The sequence below is a fragment of the Amblyomma mixtum genome, chromosome 9, assembly GCF_055824585.1.
Source record: "Amblyomma mixtum isolate Tamu chromosome 9, ASM5582458v1, whole genome shotgun sequence".
Taxonomy (NCBI): Eukaryota; Metazoa; Arthropoda; class Arachnida; order Ixodida; family Ixodidae; genus Amblyomma; species Amblyomma mixtum.
In genome coordinates this window covers 56,849,950-56,867,654 of record NC_143020.1, presented here as the reverse complement: position 1 = coordinate 56,867,654, position 17,705 = coordinate 56,849,950, and the positions used below count along the sequence as shown (strand labels likewise).

Sequence of the window (17,705 nt, the reverse complement as noted above, 5' to 3'; positions counted from 1 at the left end):
TGCGAGGCAGCAGGAGGCCTCTTGCGGGTGTCGAGTGCTTTTCGAGAGTTAACAATCAGATCGTAGACGAAGTCGCAACACAAATAACATTTACAGAACTAAAAAGGCTAATAAGTCGGATGTTTGCTCATCTTGTATTTGCCGAGGAGCGCTCCTGCCTGCTAGCAGTTACGGCGCACTGCGTCGGTCAGCTAGTAGTTTCTCACGCGGTATTAGTTTTGTGTCTGCCGCTCGGGTTCATGTGCCCGTTTTTTTTTATCCTGAACCTTCGGTTTGCTTTTATGCAAGACTTATACAATCTTAAATTTGGGAAGTGTCACAGGCGAACGGATCCGCAACGGACATTCGAGTAGCCCGTGTCAGTGACTTGCGCACGTAGTAGGCAGCGTAAATCGATCATTTACCGTTCGTGGTCGGCTGCTCGATCGTCGCGTATTTTGTGAAGATCGTATTTTCCAAGGTATGACCCACAGTGCAGCGTCGCCAGTCATGGTCGGGCGATCACTTTGCCGAATACGAATCCTGGGGAGCATAAATGCGAGCAACACAGATGTACAGGTCGTCTTTATTATTATTATTTTTACGCGCCGAAGCTACACCTGGGCTATGAGGCGCGCAGTAGTGGAGGGCATCGGATTAATGTTGACTGCCTGGGGATCTGTAACCTGTGCCGAAACTTCAATATACTGGCGTTTTCGTTTTTCGCCTCCATCAGAAAAACGGCTGCCGCAGCCGGGATCGAACCCACGTCCTTCGGCTCAGCAGCACAACGCCGTAGCCACTAGGTGGCTATGCTGTCACCAGGCATTTTAGGCTTTATGTAAATTTGAAAACAGCTCATAACGTATCGTCCCTAATGCTCGACTAATTGTTGTTCTGACATATTTCGGATAGTTAACCTCACTTGCAGTTATCTTGCAATTGTCCATTAAGCAGCAGTTTCCAGAAGAACATAACTACAAAATCTCTTCTTAGTTCCAATGTAAACAAGATGTTTAGCAAAGCATGCATTGAGCCAAATGCAGAAAAAAATTATTTGCAGTTATGCAGCATATTTTACTGTGCGTTTTTCTTTTGCAGGTGTCTTTCCACTGCATCCCAGGTGAGCTGAACATGCGCAAAGCATGGCTAATCGCCATAAAGAGAGATTCCCCGTTCAACATTGCGACTGCCCGCATCTGCTCAGAGCATTTCACAGAAAATGACTTCCTGAGGAACATAGTAGCTAGTGGGAGCAGGAGGCTAACTGTCACGGCTGTACCATCCGTGTCTGCATTTTCCATGCCCGAAGAAAAGACGAAAGCCACCAAAAGCTCTTAAAATAAAAAAGTTAAAATAAAATAAAAATAAAAACTTAAAGTAAAGCGATCGTACACGGTCCGCACCAAGCAACTACGTTCATTCCATGACTACAACCCCCAACATGGCGTCGCTTGCTTGTTTCGGTTTTCTTCCGGTAGATGGCAGCACTTTCGCATAAGGTCTATGCTGTGACGGTGTCGACATTTACATCGCATTCTTTTTTTTCTGATTGTATGACGTCCTACCAAGGAAAAGTGCAGGCAAAAAATAACGAAGCGAATAGATGGCGGGCCACTCGTGAACTAAAGCATTCTTGTTATGTGTAACGCCTACAGCTAGGTTGCCTGAGGAACGGAAATGGCGGTTTCCTCGGGGCAGCCTTGGTACAATGCAAGAACGCTCCCCCTCAGGTACGGCGGGTCAGCAGAGGACAAGGCGGAGAGACGCGCTCGTGCGAGCGAAGTAGCAGCAGCGTTTGGAGGGAGTGACAAGCCATCCGCACCAGTGGCATAGCCAGAATTATTGTTCGGGGGTGGCGGGCTCATGTTGCAGCGTGACCACATAGAATTTGTGGACGGATCAAACTCAAGAACAAAAACTGCATTGTCATTGTGCATTAGATAACGCTACGCAATGTCTAGACGAGTGAAATATGTATTTTTTTAAATAAAAGAATGTAATCGTATGTCTTAAAATTCGTGGCAGATATAACTAATACCAATGCTTGCAAGTTTTTGCGTATTCACTAAGGAAATAAAATAGCACACGATGTCTAGAACTATATCAGTCCGAAAGCAGCAAAGCAGTGCATGCCGCTGATATGGGACACGAAAAGGCCATGAAATCAGCAAGTACAGGACGAATATTTTAATGAATCTTTGTCGTTCAAGAACCTTTACATTTTTGTACACATGCAACGGCCAGGGGAAAATCTCAGTGACGCTATGAATCTTTGTCGTTCAAGAACCTTTACATTTTTGTACATATGCAACGGCCAGGGGAAAATCTCAGTGTCGCAGTCGTTCGTTCCAGTGTACTGCAGCAGCAGCAGCTGTCACCGGTCATGTATTGCGAGTAATTGCAGCGAAATTTTAGTCGCAACTGCGAGCAAATGAAGAAACGAGTTGTGAAAGATATACATTAGAAGTGCGAAGATAAAATCGAGTATTATAAATGCGAGGATACAACTTTATAAAGCACAAAAAAGTGCCCCTGGAAACAAAGTCACAGCATGTATACACAGAACCTCGCAACAAAGTATTTAATTACACGTATGTATCCATTAAATTGGACGCGCATTCAAAATGGACTGAGGTGTACGTCATGACATGTGCGTCCGCGCAAGCCACCATAGCAAGATTACGTGATTTCTTCGCTCGATACGGCGCGCCGGAGACTGTTGTAAGTAATAACGGCACACAGTTCACCTCATCCGAGCTCCAAGCGTGCATGAAAGAGCACGCCGTTCGACAAGTTTTCACTTCTGCCTATCACCCGAGCAGCAATGGGCTGGCTGAAAGGTTTGTGCAGACGGTAAAAAATGGCTGAGGCTTAACTTGGTTAAACGTGGAGAATGCGAAGCATCATCGTGTCGCGTAATTTGGAGGCGCACAACCACAGCGACGGCGCGAGGTGGGCCCCCGTTTCTCCACTGTCGTGACGTCATCGTGTCACGTGGTGTGACGTCATGTATCTAGTGATTTGGAGGCGCACAACCACAGCGACGGCGCGAGGTGGGCCCCCGTTTCTCCACTGTCGTGACGTCATCGTGTCACGTGGTGTGACGTCATGTATCACGTGATTTGGAGGCGCACAACCACAGCGACGGCGCGAGGTGGGCCCCCGTTTCTCCACTGCCGTGACGTCATCGTGTCACGTGGTGTGACGCATGTATCACGTGATTTGGAGGCGCATAACCACGGTGAAGGGCTGAAGTGGTAGCTAAAGTAGTATGCTTCGCATAAAAACGCCTTACGCAAAGGCCCAGCCACAGAAAGCCTTGAAGAAACATTTTCCAAGTTCCTGATGGCATATCGGAACACACCGTATGCGACGACACTTCAGACACCATCTTATCTTTTCCTTGGGCTTGAGCTGCGCACTTGTTTGGACGTTTTAAAGCCCGCCCTGTCGCGTACAGTCGGAGCAAGCCAGTTTCAGCAAGCGATGCTGCGAAGTGCTGATCATACTGTGTTTCAAGTGAATGAACAGGTTTTGGTGCGCAATTTCAGGAGCGGACCAAGGTGGCTCAAAGCAACTATCGTGCAGCGCACCGGGCCAGTGTCGTACGAGGTCAAGGTGCAGACACCCCAGGGATCCTGCATGTGGAGGCGACCCAAGGACCATTTGCTACGAGCCTCGGCTGCGAACACGCCGTCACCATTTGCGGTGGGGGAGGAGACCGACATCTGTCATCCAGAAATTTCAGACTGTCCGCCACCCTCATCAACCGCTGTCTCCGCAACTACCCCTGCACCCGTGGTCAGCGGAAACAGCCCTACGAGGCGGTACCCTCAGCGAGTCAGGAAGCCGCCTGACCGATACCAGCCATCGTGACTCTCCAAATTGCGGTGGAGGAAGTGACGCGTGCCGGCGTTCTGTGCGAGCCGAGAGAGACGTGTGCCGGCGTTTCGTGTCTACCGAGTGAGACGCGTGATGACGCGCCAAATGACGTCAGCAGTGGCTCTACAAAAGCGAGCGCCTGCATGAGCGCCGCGGCAGAACGCATCTCAGCTGTTGCCCAATAAAGTGCTACGCAGCGTTCTTATCGCTTCTTACTTGCCGGGACCCGCGAACACCACAGTCATCTCCTTCACCCGTAAAAGTATCAAGTCTAGCTATACTTATACCGTATTCAAAATGATCTACTCTCTCACGTATCACATTACAAATACCTTGGCGTTTCATCACATCTTTCATGTCATTCGATATCTCATCCATATGCGCCGTCGCCTCCAAGTCATTAATCTCCGAAATCCACCATCTGATATTCGAAAACTGGCATAGCTCACTTTTGTTCGTCCACAACTTGAATTTGCTTCTTTCATTCGGTCTCCCTGTCACAATAACATGATCACCACGTTAGAATCTATCAAAAACATGGAAGCGCGATTCATTTCACGATACTACAACTACTGTTCAAGCGTCACTCAGATTAAAACCGATCTTTGGCCACAATCACAAAGCACACGCCGCCACCTCACTCTCCTAACGCTATTTCACAAATATGTACATACACTTGAATGGAACAAGTTCATTTCACCTCGATGTCTCAGCCCGCACGTTGAAAAGATTATGTAATCAGCTCAGTTTCGCAAGGATATAGGTGATACATTCGGTGTCAATTCATCCGCACTACCACGAGCCATGAGATTACGGATTGACAGAACAGACAACATCGCTTTCACATCTAATCTAGATTCTTTCCATACCTAACTCATCACACATTTCACTGAAACCGTCATTTAGCACGCCTTCGTTCAAATCATTGTTATCTCTTATTTTTTGTTCTTTACTTTGCTGCAACTGTCGTGCCATTTTGATGTTTTCTTACTTACGTTTCCTTTTCTTTTCACTCCTATATGCTTGCCTTGGTGACGCTACTCACTGTTACCACGTTCCGCCAGCACAATATCATTTATTGCTGGTATTTATTTTGGTCGGATGTTTTAGGGGAATAGCTTTCCTTTGTAGCCGTATGGCTGCGCTCGGGTGGATGTCAACGACTAAGTACTCCTATTTGGTATTTATTTTGGGTCGCGCATTTTTTCTTTTACTTCCGCGTCTCTTCTTCTTCTCTACTAATTTGTTGATATGATGTTTATCATGACTGTATGTTTCCCTTTTGTTTCCTTTGGTTATGAATGCAGAGTATAGTATTTTTACGCACTACTTACGCAATGCCCAATGGGCCTCTAAGGATTTCAAATAAATAATTAAATAAGCACAAGCGACGCCACTGGAGCCTCTTGTCAATTCTGGGAACGAAGGTTGTCTGCTTTTTGGAGGGTGCGACCCAGGAGACTGTAACTACGAATTCGGCAACATCCCGCATTTGCATCGTGGGGGAGCGGGAGGGCGATACGAATAACTTAATAGACAGTTTTAGCTGTGCGTCCGCAAGGGCTTAGCGTACGCAAGGAGACTGCGGGGACCGTAGTGCGCATGCGCAGAACGCAAGCGCGATCCCTGCGTCTTGCGTACGTACGCAAGCCAGCGGACTTTGCGTTGCGTTGCTTGCGTGGCTTGCGTGGTTAACGTGGCAACATGGTGGCGCCCTGCACGCCCGCTTCGGACCAAATACTGCATCGCCGGTGCATTTTTCGACGCGATAGCTAGCTCTAAACGGTTGTATTCACTTTTATTTTGTGCATTCTCATCCCTCCGTAACGATTTATGTGACAAATAGTAATCGTTTTTTAGATAAATCCAAGAATTTCTTCATGTTAAGCCTAACTATCTACGGCGTACGCTGTCGTCATAGCAACGACCTGCGGTAAAGTACTTCTCCAACTTTGCGCGAGAATTTATATTTTCATTTGATTCAATTGATTTACATTAAAAAAGAAACAAAGCCTTCGAATACAACCACCACTGCCATTAATAAAAGCGGAAAAAGTTTCCTCAGCACACACTTCACAAGCTTTGACTTCCTGTCGCTAGATGGCGCCACTGTGCCCGTTCTGTGAAGAAGTTCAGTCGAGATTAGACGTAAATCAGAGAGCTGTTGGAAGATTAGCACTAGGTGCCCACGGCAAAACCACAAACGAGGCAGTACAAGGGGATATGGGCTGGGCATCGTTCGAGGCACGGGAAGCTAAGAGCAAAATACTATATGAAGAACGCCTGAGGAAATTGGACGATAACAGATGGGCAGCTAAGGTATTTAAATATTAAGGCGGAAGCCTTTAATGTCCCATCGTTGTAAGCAGCAGTTGTCGACAGAAAATGTCACGCTCTTCAATTGGTGGAAACGGTCGTGACGTCACAGTGCGCGAATTTCAAACGGTGCCAATCGCACTTTGTCTAGTAGCCATACAACCAATAGAAGGGATCGTATAGTGATGCTCCAAGTAAGTGGGACTGACCTTAGTTAATTGCTTAATTACCCAATAAGCCTAATTAGTTTTACTAGTCAGGCCATATAAATAAATAAAAGCGATTAAGTAATTGGTCAAGCTCAGGAATCGAACCCCGCTCTTCGGCGCGAGAGACGAGCGCGCTATCCACTCCGCCATGCCAGCTCGATGGTTTGGAATGAACAAAGGCGCGCCTAGTGAATACGGTGTCTTCACTCACTCTCATCCTCCTCCATTCCCTTCCGGCGAGGTTTAGGTGTCCACCGACAAATGAGAGACAGATACATTTCCTTTCCTCAAAAACCAATTTACCGACGAGCGAGGCGTAGAACCGAATGGGCGATGGCGTTCTATGGACTCCTTGGCAGCGTTGCAAGACGCACATAAAATGACAGGCCATGCTCTGCAAGAGCAAGGTTTGCATGCTCTAGCAAGCAATTGATCAGACTAACGAGTGCTTAGCTACTTTTCAAACCACTGCAAACACCTTTTGTTGGCCATTGCAAACACCTTTTATTCACTCTTAACTTCACCTGAACCACTGCCACTGTCGTTTTGCTTGGAGCCCTGGACTAGGCGCCCCAACCACCTGACTTCTGGGAATTAATCTATTCTAAATGAAAGTTTTTTTCTCTCTCTCTGCGCTGTGACGGAGCCGAATATAAAATACGGGAAGCAAGGGTGTGATAGCACGGGTGTTGTGACGTCGCGAACCGGTCAGTTAGCCCTAAGTTTTCGGTCATGACGCTGGTAACAGCGACTAGCGCGTTGAGAGACTACCGTTGGGCTATGCCACGCACACAAGGGAGTGATCTCTACTGAGTCCCTCTACAACAACAGCGTCGGCAGCACACTGCTCTTCGAGGCACGAGGTACAGGCGGCAATGTAAAGGGCCTGTCGGAGGCACATCCTACTATACTGCTCACAACTGTCGCCTCCACCGAGAGAGGGCACCCATGCTGCCGCTGGCACTAGAGTTACTGGCTTATAGAGTTGCGGGGTTTTTTTTTCCCTGGGGCGCTCGCGCCTCTATTGGCCATATGCGATCACATGGTTGAAAAGCATTGATGTATTTCGGAGACGCTAACTCATTTGCATTGTACACCGACAAATATTATGTACAACATCTTTCCTCGTGCTTTGTGGCAGTTTTTTTTTTTTTTGCCGTAGAGCACGTGCTGTCTGAAAACGATGTTTTCTGATCATTAACACGCAATTTTATCACCAGTGCTCGCTAATGGTTCAAAAGAATAATCGCGGAGGCCACAAGAAAAACGTTTCTGATTTGTGACGTTTACAAAAGATGGCGTCACCCATCCACAAGACGCGTATTTTGTTCGCAGCTCATTGAGGCAGGCCTCGTTGCAGCCGGTGCATTACTAGTGAGCTGTATGATTCAATGCGACAGTAATTTACCTAAAATAAAGCAAGTTCGGCTGCCAGAAATAAGCGGATTGAGCCTGCACTTGCTCCAACCCCTGCACCTAGTCCACATCCTGCATTCATGAGTTGCGGCTTTCCCTCATGGTTTGGATGCTTTGCGGCAACAAAGCAGATCTATGCGCAACTCTAGGTACTTATGCAGTAACTCTAGCGGCGGCTGAATTTTGTTGGAGTCGAAATTCTAGAGGCCCGTGTACTGTGCGATGTCAGTGCACGCTAAAGAACCCCAGGGGGTCGAAATTTCCGGAGCCCTCCACTACGGCGTCTCTCATAGCCTGAGTCGCTTTGGGGCGTTGAACTCCACAAACCACAGACCAGTAAAGGCGCGGTTATACTCCGACGTAGCGCGCGCGCGGGCGAGAGCCGGTTGTGGTCGGATACGTCACATCGGCGACGCTACGCCAGGCTCAGTTCAGGGAGCTCTACAGTCCAGCCGCTCCGACGCGAGGCAGCGCATGCGCAGAACGTTCTTCGTTCGAAAACCGGCTGGGAGAGGAGGCGAGTGGCGAAGGGGGTAGAGGGGAGGAGTGGCGTGGGAGGCGCGCGCGGTGCATTCTGGGTGGGCGGCTTCGGCGCGGTCTCGGCGCGGCCCGCGCAAAATGCAGCCGGTTGCATTCCGCGCCGGGCTCCGTCAGACCGCGCCGGAAGCCGCCGAACACGCTGGCGGTCGGGCGCCGCTGGAGTATAGAGGGTCGCGTTTCGCCGACGTGACGTCGCCGTGCCGCGCGCGCACGCGCGCGCGCGCTACGTCGGAGTATAACCGCGCCTTAACTCTAGCTGGCGCTGGGATTGGCACCGGCGGAAAACTAAAGCCCCTAAAAAAACTGTAGTAGCGACAAGACGCCCTCCCTGTTCTCTCCTCCTCCCTCGCGCTCGTGGGCGAACGACTTTTGTTTTCTTTTTGATTTCATGTGACTGCGGTGGCGACCTCTAGCCCGCTCCGAAGGAACTAAGGCCCATTTTCAATTGGTTGCGCTGGATTCCCGTACTTGCCCAGTTCTCCTCTATGTCTCCGCATTAACCGTGCGTTACGCTGCATAAATACACCGGTCATTTAGGAGAAACATTTGCATGCTTCACTGAATCGTCTAAAGGCAAAAATGAGCACGCATAGTTAGATTGTTTTGGTAGAGCCGCACGCGCACCGTGTCCGGGTGCGCCGGGCTTTTATGCGGCGTGCCAAGTTTGATATCGAGGGTGGGGCGTGCACTGAACGTGACTGTGGATCACGAGGCCGTACAATGAATTTGCGGTGATCTGTTTTGGTGAAGAGGAGTATGCAAACAGAACGACCGTCCCCGCCGGAACGCTGGACGTGCTATAACGGATGCACAGGTTTGACATCCGAAAAGACACCTGCACAAATTTAAAACACTGCAACCAACAGGGATCAACATGTCCAGAGGAAACCTGGAATCTCTCAGGTACATTCCAGGTTCAGCATAATTTTAAATTAACAAAAGTCTTGCACGTGGTCAGACTATTTCCTAGAACCTCACATAAGTATATTGTCGCTTCTTGCACCCTTCCCAAGTCATATCTTCCACCCCATTTCCGGCCTTGTCACCCTCTTCCTTTGTTCACCTTTTTTTTTTTCTCTCTATCTTTTTTTTTTTCTTTTTCTCCTAATCCCCTGCTACCAGTTCTCGGAAACCAAGACACTCCTGTTACCCCCTCTGCCCCCACTTTTTGGCTTTCTCTGAACACGAGCCATTCCCCCCCCCCCCCCCCCCCCTGCCTAGTCCTTCCTGGGAAATGCCCCCCTTCCTTTCTCCTTCCAGTGCCAGCCCCCCCCCCTTTTTTTTTTTCCCTTGTTATCATGTCCCTGTACCACACTGACTAATCCTTTTATCTGAGTTTTGCAGGTTCACCCAGCGCTTCCCCCCCCCCCTCCCGTCGCAGCCCCTTCAAAGCCTTTTGTTCATTGCATACCACCCGGATATAGGTTGTTGCACTATTGTAGCCTAGCGAATGATGATTCACCTCCCTCCCCTTCCTGACACGCATCCCCTCCCACACCACTTTCCTTCCCCACCCCCGGGGCCTTCCTCCTCGGAGCGAAGGCCCTATATAATCCCTGCCGATGATGAACGCTTTGCCCAGACGAAGACAAGTCCCCTTGTCGAAACGTTGGCTCTAGCAAACTGAGGTTTTCCCCTCCCTTGTTCATTTTGTGATCACCTGCAAGTGAAGGCATTCTAAATGCCCGTAGTTCATCCGATCTTCTAGTGGCTTTTGGTTTTGGTCTGCTGCAGTGTATCGTGGACCAGGTAAGACGCTAGAGGGAGTGCTCGAAATACGGTACGAAGGCCACGCTACGTGTGTACTTATCTGTGCCTCCCCTGTTCTCTCGCGTGCATGAACTGTAACGATATAGACTCCCGCATAAAAATTTTCTTTGGAATAGTTACTTAGTAAGGAAAAAACCTACCTCGCAAATATCCTTGTCCTGCCAGCAATGGGTTAATAAATTTCTACGTAAATGTTTCATCGGCATCAGTCATTTAGTGAGAAGCAAAACCTACCTCGCTTTTACAACTGTCCGATAATCTTCCACATTCGTATAGGCGCTATTAGAGAACTGCACGGGCCTTAATTATTCACTCGTCCCGAGCCCATGAACCTTTTTCGTTACGCGCCAAAACCCGGCCCGATTTTTTCGATATAGGCCCGAACCCGGCCCGGCCCGCGAGGTAGACATGCCCGGCTCAGGCTCGGAAACAGCCCGAGTACTAAATGCACATCGGCAAAGCCAAAGCCTTTTGTTATACTGATCTAATTAAAAAAAAAAGCGGCTACAAAACTTTTAAAAATGGAGATAATGGCAGCATCACTGTTGGCAACGTTAACAAAAAAAAAGCGTTTTACCATTAATAAAAGAGGTTATCACAGATTTTCTCACATCCGTAGCCTCCTCCTAACTAGTTAGGCGTCAAGGGGAAGCGAGAACGCGGAAGTGATGTGACAGGAAACGCGCGACCCACTTGCGATGGGCACTATCTCGCATACCCACAGCTACTGGTCATATTTCGAGAGTAAACGCAAGCCAGCGCGCGCTAGCTGTGTTTCCGCCAGCGATGCCTACAGTGCCTTAACGATGCATATCGGTGCGATAATTCTGTTTGTCTTTTTCTGGAAGAATCTAACGCGTGCGCTCCACCATGTCAGAGCGCAGTTTGATCTACGCATGTATGTCTAACTGCAGCGTGCGCTCATATTTAAGGAACGTCACTCTACAGTTAGACATGTGCCTTGCGTCACTTACACGTTTGCGTGCAAGCAATCACGATGCGCTCAACGCAAGCGCCTTCATATCGAGCTTACTGCGGCCGTACGCTCGATCGCGAACAAACCACTGCGCCGCGTGGCTTGAAAAAAAAAAAGCTATTGAAAGCCCCTCACTTAACTCGCAATGTCTGGTCGATGGCGTTGCGTTAAAATACGGACGGCCAATTCTGTGTAACCAAACATTCCTCCGGCCTGCGTCGGTTTTTTGATGATGGATCGCGAAGAACCGCTTTCCACCGTCGTGACGGTTCCTCCACCCGAAGGAGCAGCAGCCCGTCACGCTGCACAGATAGACGGCTTGAAGTTGGGTGACTGACACACGTTCCGAGCAAAACAAAAGCCGCTGTTCATCACAGCAAGCAAAAGCGCAGTATCCGCAACGACGATTGCCCAACCTACGGTGCGCGGTTGGAGCGGACAATATGGCGTCTGCGGCCGCGAAAAGCGCGGGTTTAAAGGACTTTTGCGCGTGAAACCATCGACCAATGGGAAGAGGCGATGGGCGCAGGAGATGGAAAGGCGGCGCTCTGCAAAGGTTGTCATTACCTTAAAAATTTCCAGGGGCTTTAGGCAGCATGCCCAGCGGCGGTGGGCGGGCACTCAAGTAACGGTAACATGGTACACGGTACGTAGGTAACTGTTAATAGACGCCTTTAGCATACCGTGTAGTGTGTTACCGTCGCCATTGCCGGAGCACCGGGATCCCGCCCACTGCCAGTGAGCCCGCGCTGATTGGTCCTGATGCTGAAGGCGTGCACGCAGCTGCCGGGCACCTGGCGCCCTCTAGCGTTATCGAGGGGATCTGCGCATGCGCAGTGGCGGTGGGCGAGCTGCCAATATTCTGGTAATTGCATGCTAAAGGCGTCTAACTACTAGCGGTCCACGCGATGCGTGCAATGGTAGGAAGCATGCCATGAGACGGCGTCAGGCGTCTCGCCGAGTGCTAGAAGCTTTCGACTGGGGGGTTTTTAAAACTATCAGTCCGGACAATTCACTTAGAACTGCCGAAATTTTACATAATTTGCACCCGATTTTACACTGATGTGCAGAAAAGCACACTTTATTCACTCTTATTTTTCTTATTTTTTTAATACATTCTTTCATTTCCGTAGAAACACGGTATGATGAGCGAAATCTCGTACTGTGGTCAGAGCAATTCTCTAGAGCAACCGAAAGCCGCGATGTAGCAAAAACAATGACATTTCTAGCAGGTACTCGGTTCCGGAGACGCATAGACCAAGTTGCCTTGACAGTCGCGTTGTGCCACGGATATCTCTGCTGCCTGATACAAGCGAGGCAGAAAAGCGTGACGACCGCTAGAGTGGCAATGAAATTTTTAACGACTAAATTAGGTGACATGTAACAGCAAAAACGATTGAAAACGAATACTGCACGAGACAACTTGGTCTAATAAATTTTCGTGCCCAGCCGTTAGATTACTCGCAGTGTTTACATCCCAAAGGGTATACCGACGTTTGTGCATGGACCACATAGGAATCTAAGTCACAAAGCAGACTCGCTTATCCCCCAAACTCTGAAAGCTTCCTTACCTCAGTAAGGAAGCCTTCACTGCAGTGAGGCGCCCTCATGTCAATCTGAAAGCTTCCTTACTTAGGAGCCCTGAGTAAGGTCGTCCTTGGTGCCTCCTCACAGTTGAGGCAGCTGCCAGCTGCCTTCATGCGTCCTTACGTCGCTCCTGGCCCTGGAGGAGCGCTTCACCTCACTGCTGCCACAAGTGACTCCGCACACTCACGCAGGCGGCGAGACGCGAGCCCGGCGTGAGCGCAGTTGAGCAGGCGGAGCGGAAGAAAATGGCAGCGTGGACTGATCGCTACGCAGGCGACTACACGCAATTTTTTAACCGTGCTTGTGAATACGCATTCGATGAATTGTACCTGTATCCTCGAACAGCTAGGTCGCTTCGCGACGCGGTGAGTCCAGTGGAAGTGCACTCTAAGGAAGAATTTGCGTTCAGATTCCGCACTGGTGCGGCTCTATCACACTTGGGCATTCGGCGGCGAGAGCGAGCAAAATACGCCGCCGCCGAAATGTTGCTTCGTTCACACCTCCTGGCCACCACGTCGCCGCTCGCGGCTCGAGAGATATGGCTGGCAAATAGCATAAATCTACGCTAAACGCAGGTATTCTGCGGGACTTTACAACGTTTCTCAAATTTCCACTTTTAATTCAGCTTATGCAAACAGCGACGCAATGACATGACGATTGACGTTGATCTGGCTATTCCATTTGCATCTGGTAGACGAGTTTTCCGCCTAGCTGAGCCTAGTGGCGCCATCTGATTGTTAGAATGGAAACCATTTCTGTCAACAAACCGATGGTCTTAGGCCTAAAAGCGGCTGAATCGCCAATCTAAATAAGAAAATAAGGCAAATTTATCACCCATACTTTCCTTAGAGGCGAGATGAGAGGAATCGAAAGACCGATGGTCCATTTATGGCCAGCGAACGCACTGAAAAACGCAGTAAAACGACGAATTCAGTCCGAATCGAGGGGCCCAGCTTCGAAGGGCGCCGCCATATTTGTTGTCGCCGCTGGAATGCAACTTCCTACTCGGCGTCCTATTGGCCGATGTGCAGGAACCCTCAAACCCAGACACGCGGCATGCGTTCCTTACTTGAGGAGAGGCGAGGAGAGCTTTCAGAGTAAGCTGGCTTCCTCCATCGAAACTTCGGGGAAAGGCGGCCTCACGTAAGGTTAGGAAGACTTCGAAGGAAAGGAAGCTTTCAGAGTTTGGGCCTATGTGTTGTAATTCTACGATAACGAAGCGCTTTTAATCTCCAGAAATAGCTAACGTCGCTATTTGTATTTACCGCACGCGGATGCTGCCCGTGCGGATATTAAAGGGTCCACTCCCGCGCTAGACAGGTTATATGCTTATCTGAATAAATAATTTAGCGAATAATGGTAACGGCCTCAAGGAATTTGTTTTCCTCTGCAGAGCGCGCGAAATAAATCTCAGAGCAACGATCAACGAATGCATGGCGTTCAACTTGCCGCCCAATTACGTCTTCGCAGCTGTCGTGGCGTGCCGCGGATAAAACTTCCTGTGATGCCGGGCAAGTTTTTATTTTCCAATTTTCCATGACTACCCGGCTGTAGTCGTATCAATCCGTAGGCTAAACTTTCGCAGGTTCCGGTCAAATCTCGCGGTTGGATTGAGGATAAGGAGCTCCGAACACCCCCCACCAGTAGAAATAGAATTACGTTCCTTACGTGAGCACATCTGAGTGGCAGAAAGCTTGCTTAAAGTCCGATAGTACAAGAAACGCACTCGAACAGTCAGTGCGTCACCGCTAATCGCATCCCTGAATAGCGAGACGTTCACCTTTCGTTATGAGAAGGCGTCGTCATGTCGTCCGCTTACGCGAAACTTCCAGCCCTTATTGCATCTAAAAACACCAAACACCAGACGCGTAAAACCTGAACAGTAAGCCCTCGTCACTCACCTCTTTACTTAGCAGCTCTTCAACGGGAAAGTCCGTCCAGTTCACGCCTTTTTCCGGGCACAGGAGGCCATCCAGGGGACGCACGGGCTCGACGCCCTCCGTGCACTGCTCGTAACAGGACATGCAAAGGACGTGCTCGCAGGCAAGGACTGCCGCCTTTGACCGCACCAGTCCGCAAGCACTGCACACTCTGACTCGTAGAGGCGACTTCACGAAGCGCAGAGGCCTCCAGTGGAGCTCGGAGGTGAAACCGACCAGCGTGTAGGACACTTTTCCATGAGGCATCCCGTCCTGCTGTCGTCCTAGTGCTGAAGACGATGGAAATGCTGTGCCCATCCGAGAATGCTTGTCCCGCTATCTCTGTCTCTCCCTCTCTCTCCATCGATTTTGTTTTTTGCCCGTCGTCAGGCTCCGATCGATGTGAATAGCCACCGCGTATACACCTGTCCCAGTTCCTTGCCACGTTGTGAATCGTCAACACTTTCAAGTCACTCTTCAGAATGCTACCCCGCAGGCATGCGCATATCTGCCGCTGAGCAGAAATGATAATTCGATGATCACCGAAATTTTGACCATAATGGGAAAGAGAGACGGGATTCCCGGAGCTTCGCCTTGTTTCATTTTTGTTTTGCAGGTACGTGTTTCTTCAACAAAGATTGCGTGGTGACGGAATCACCACGCGCTTGTGGGATAACCGCGTACCCCATTTCCTCCGCCAGCCAGCGGCGAGCGTGCGAACGCCACATGGCGAACCGCGCGAGCCACCCGGGAACGGAGGACGGCGCAGCTGCTTGTGCTCCCGTTCCTGGAGGCCACCGCGGGGTAGCCGCTCACGTAAGGGGAAAGCGTGAAACACTGCGCAGTGGAGAGCGAACGACAGCCACCCCGAGCTGTAATCGGCAGGCAATGACAGCAAATTGCCCGGGCCGGGGCCGTGGTCGACGCTGGGGCAAGCCCAAGCATAAGATGGCGCAGTGGGCCGCATACTTTGTGTGACTTTTGGAACACTTCCTTCGTGTAACTTATGTGTGCGCATGAGACCCCCGGAACTGCTTGCACTAACGTAGGGGGCCCTAGAAGCGTGTTTCTTAGAGCAACGGCTGATGTAATGTTCGGACCTTCGCCAATAAACCCAAGGTTTGTACATACCGAGAACGGCATGTGCAACAATTTTGCTAGGGCTGGAAACTGTATGCACAGAAGGTGATGAGCTGACCATGCAGAATCCCATTCCATGCTATAACGTGGTTCATCATCATCATCATCAGCCGGACTACGCCCACTGCAGGGCAAAAGCCTCTCCCATGTCTCTCCAATTAACCCTGTCCTTCGCCAGTTGCGGCCACCGTATTCCCGCAAATTTCTTAATCTCATCCGCCCACCTAACTTTCTGCCGCCCCCTGCTTCGCTTGCCTTCTCCAGCAATCGACTCCGTTACCCTTAAGGACCAGCGGTTATCTTGCCTTCGCATTACATGCCCTGCCCAAGCCATTTCTTCCTCTTGATTTCAACTAGGATGTCATTACCCGCGATTGTTCTCTCACCCACTCCGCCGCTTCCGATCTCTTAACGTAACACCTATCATATGTTACGTGGTTAGCCTTACAAAAATAGCACAATTTATTTCTCATTACACTTCGAGGAACTGCGTATTCCTCAGCCCTTTCTTGAACCCTAGGTCAAAAAGAATTGCTACTTAGGCTTTTTCTCAGCGCACTGAAATGTAATTAGTAAAGAAATCTGTCTAATATTTGCAATCTTTTCCAAAGTAAGCAAGCAGAGGACAGCAGTACACTAAGCGAACTCATCTGAAAGCAGCATGGATTGCTTTTAAATGCCAGGATATTTTATGTTGCATTATTTTTGGTATTTAATGCCAAGAAGTTACACGTGGGCTATGACAAGAATCGTAGTGGATGACTGTTGGTTAATTTCGATGAACGAGGTCTTTGATGCGCACTGATATCACGCAGCATTGGTGATTAAAAAACCCGAGGTGGTCAGAATTAATCCACAGGCCTCCGCTACGTTGTGCTTCATAGACAAATTAATTCACGGGGCCACTTCCTGCACTGGTCATTAGGGAGAGATATTACCGCAGTGGCCTTCAGTATCTGGAAGAGTGAGAGTGAACGCTATTGGTGAAAATGGTTAGTGGCTGTTCCTGCAGATGTTAGTTCACCCCGAAGAACTTGAAAGGCATTGATGGAGATCTAAAATGGTGCTGTAAATGCAACTGAATCGTTTTGACTCGCATAGAGAAGCATTTCAAATTGGCTTTCTAGGTCGTGATGGAGCCTATGTATTTTTCGTTCAACTGTTTACATCGCTTGCAGAGCAAGCAGCTAAACTGTTACATACTTTTGGCTAGTAGCGTGGGCAATAGCTCCTTCTAACTCCTGCAGGTAGCAGGACTTGGAAGGTGCTAGGTGCTGAAAGTTGGAGAAGACCGAAAGGTGACACTATACTGAATCTTGTAACGTACTTGCAGCAGTAACTTTCTTAGCAGCCATCACAGAACGTGTCTCAGCGACACCCTTCCGTGTGTAACCCATGAGAAATGTTAGGCTGGTTATTCAACGCTCGCAAAAAGCAAATAGGAATGTTGTTATTAATTTTATTTTATTCTACCTCAATGCCGCAGCAAAATACATGTCGAACGTATGTCAGGCCTATATGCTGTTACAGCTGCGACGACCAGGCCGGCATGCCTGGTCATTAAGATATGCTCCACCGCAATGCATGAGAGAGCAACTGGAAGCATGAACGATCTGGTTCCGGGCGAACACTATTTATGGAAGACACGGTGACTCTAAGCAAGAGCCGAGCCCGCAGCTTTGTGTTCTCGCGAAAGTTCGCGTACATGGAGTTTAAACCACTGCGGGTTCGTGGTTAGCGTGAGCCGAACCATGGAGACGATGGCCGAGTGGAGCGCACTCTCAACTTTAATGAGAAAACAGCTCACAGAAAGGAAAATATCAACGTTCGTGGAGCCGGCTTTGACACATGGCAGAAAATCCCACATATGCGTCATGTTAGCATGGAATTACGCTGGAGTAATATTTTGCGTTTTTGCGCTGCAATCGAACGACCGAAGACGTGGTGTTTGTCGTGCGCGTAGCAGCA

At 49.4% G+C, this 17,705-nt stretch overlaps 1 pseudogene; it reads right to left on the bottom strand.

The window, feature by feature from the left end:
• LOC149329149 (uncharacterized) overlaps positions 1–14,864 on the bottom strand; it is a 42,235-nt pseudogene extending 27,371 nt beyond the window's left edge.
• Positions 14,865–17,705: the final 2,841 nt, after the last annotated feature.